The following is a 2779-nucleotide window of genomic DNA, read 5'->3' on the forward strand; positions in this document are numbered from 1 at the left end:
TCAGGTATCATTCTGTAAGACACCCTGTTCTTGGCTCTTAATCCCCTAAATGCCATTTCATTTCTTCCTCGGAATTAAGACCTCTGGGCATAAGAGTATCCAGCTCAAGAATGTATCTATTTTCCATTTGTCTTAATTTACGGATTTTGTCACCTCCTCTTTTCATGACCGGAAGCTTGTAAATTACGAAGAACTTCAACAAGTTTCTATTGCTCTTGTGTAGCTCTTCGAAGTGACGACCAATCGGTGAGGTTTGGTCTCTGTTGTCAATAGATCTCATGTGTTCCAGGACACGTTTTTTGGCTGGGAACATTGTGCTCCCTACGTATTTCCTAGAACACGGGCACATCAACACATAAACACAATATTCGGATAAGCATGTAAGATGTTTACTGATGGTTTTCTCTACAGCTTCTACCGGGAAGAAGACTTTCTTGATATTATTACTATACCTGCATGCCTTGCATTTCATGCAGGTATAGAAGCCTTGGATGTCACTGCCTTTTACTGTATTTGTGCTCACATCATTCCTGCTCTATTTGTCTTTTAAGGAGTGGGCCTTCCTATAGGTCATATTAGGATTGTCACCTAAAACATCCCTCAGGGTAGGTTCAGTCTTAAGAGTGGCTAATTTCACTAGCTTTTTTCAGTGCTGCTTTTTTCATTTTTTTGTCATAGAGGCAGCACAGAAAAAAGGTAGTGAAATTAGCCACTCCTCGCTATTGGTTGCCAATAAAGACTCGAGACCTGCAGTAACAAATGATGTGATAAGATTCATATCAACTTATCACTCCAGATCGTGGCGGGTACAAAGCAGTCTTAAACGCAATTGGAATATTCTTAAGACTGAACCTACCCTGAGGGATGTTTTAGGTGACAATCCTAATATGACCTACATGCTTATCCGAATATTGTGTTTATGTGTTGATGTGCCCGTGTTCTAGGAAATACGTAGGGAGCATAATGTTCCCAGCCAAAAAACGTGCCCTGGAACACATGAGATCTATTGACAACGGAGACCAAACCTCACCGATTGCTCGTCACTTCGAAGAGCTACACAAGAGCAATAGAAACTTGTTGAAGTTGTTCGTAATTGACAAGCTTCCGGTCATGAAAAGAGGAGGTGACAAAATCCGTAAATTAAGACAAATGGAAAATAGATACATTCTTGAGCTGGATACTCTTATGCCCAGAGGTCTTAATTTCGAGGAAGAAATGAAATGGCATTTAGGGGATTAAGAGCCAAGAACATGGTGTCTTACAGAATGATACCTGAGGTGCTTCCGAGTTGATCAGGTCTCTTAGGATCTCGTCAGAACTGTATATACTCTAGTAGTTTATTGTTAAGGCCCAATGTCAACCTTGTGCTTTCTGCTGTTTTTTAAAATGTTTATTATTTGTTGTTTCACTTTTTCTTTCACTAATATTAAGACTCATAACCCATTTAGGGCCTTATGGAGTGCTATACAGAATACAGTAATTCTGATTGGCCCACTTTCTTGTGTTTTAATTGTAGGTAATGGAAGAGTAGCGGTGTACAGGACGAAAACCCCACTGGGGTGATGATAGTTGGATGATATCGTGTGGACTTATTCTATATAATCTCACTTGGGACTATACAACATGCACAAATAATACCTTTTGCGACAGTGTGTGGAGTATTGACAGTAAAATGCTGCTCACTGGAGTATCTTTGATATTTTCTAATGAATTTAATTTAATGTGGCAACTATGTTCCACAAAGTGCTATTAGTGTGTTGTTTTATGATGTTGTCCATGAGAATGTGTTAATTATTCTGTGTACCAATTCACTATTTTGGATAATATGTGATATGAGATTGGTTACGTAAATGCAATCAATCAATTCAAATGATATCTCCCACGCCCTCACTCAAATGTCAGTAGTGCTTATATGTAGCTTGCATAATATGTTGTAGCGGGCCATATGTATTAACGATACCTCACTCCACTCCAAGATGGCCACGACAATATGGCTTTGAGTCCTTTGTTTATTTTGATCACTTATCACGTGGAACTTTATTTATTGTTTGAACAGTGTTGATGGAATCACCCCTGACCAAGGGGAGTGTGTCGCCGAAACGCTTTGGGTTTATTCCGTGTTTGTAATCACGATGCTGCATTTGGGAAAATAAACTTAACTGAAATGCGCATAATGGATTGGGAGTGATCGTTGTCTATCGAGGAGAGTGCATTCGCGTAGCGATGGCTACGTGCTATGAACCATAATATATATATATATATATATATATATATATATATATATATATATATATATATATATATATATACTTTGGGAAACAATTATGCAGAATTGTCAAACAGTGCCAAAGTTTGCCCTTCAGGCAGCAGAAACCCACCGGATCCGCTGAGGCCACAGCGGAGAATGCTCCTCCTCACACTTGGCAGCCAAAGTTTGGAACAACCTCCCCCTGCATGTTAGGACCACCTCATTGCTCCGGAAATTCAGGAAATGAGTCAAGACCTGTCTGTTCGAATGAACAGAGCAGCATGGATCAGCTAAAAACGCCAGCACCTTCAGGCCCTTATGGTTGATTTGCTGCACTTTATAAATGATTGATATATATACCACCAATAGGTAGTTATAGTTAGGACCATGTTTCCATATAACAAGCGTTTTTTTGTTATGCTAATAACTTTGGCGCCGCTTCAGACTCAGGTAACTATAACTGCTGAATTTCATTCGTTTTGTATGAGTGAAATCTGAGCCTAGCTGTAACGTCCTTGTAACCTTTATTTT

The sequence above is a fragment of the Lissotriton vulgaris genome, chromosome 9 (genome assembly GCF_964263255.1).
Source record: "Lissotriton vulgaris chromosome 9, aLisVul1.2, whole genome shotgun sequence".
NCBI classification, from domain to species: domain Eukaryota; kingdom Metazoa; phylum Chordata; class Amphibia; order Caudata; family Salamandridae; genus Lissotriton; species Lissotriton vulgaris.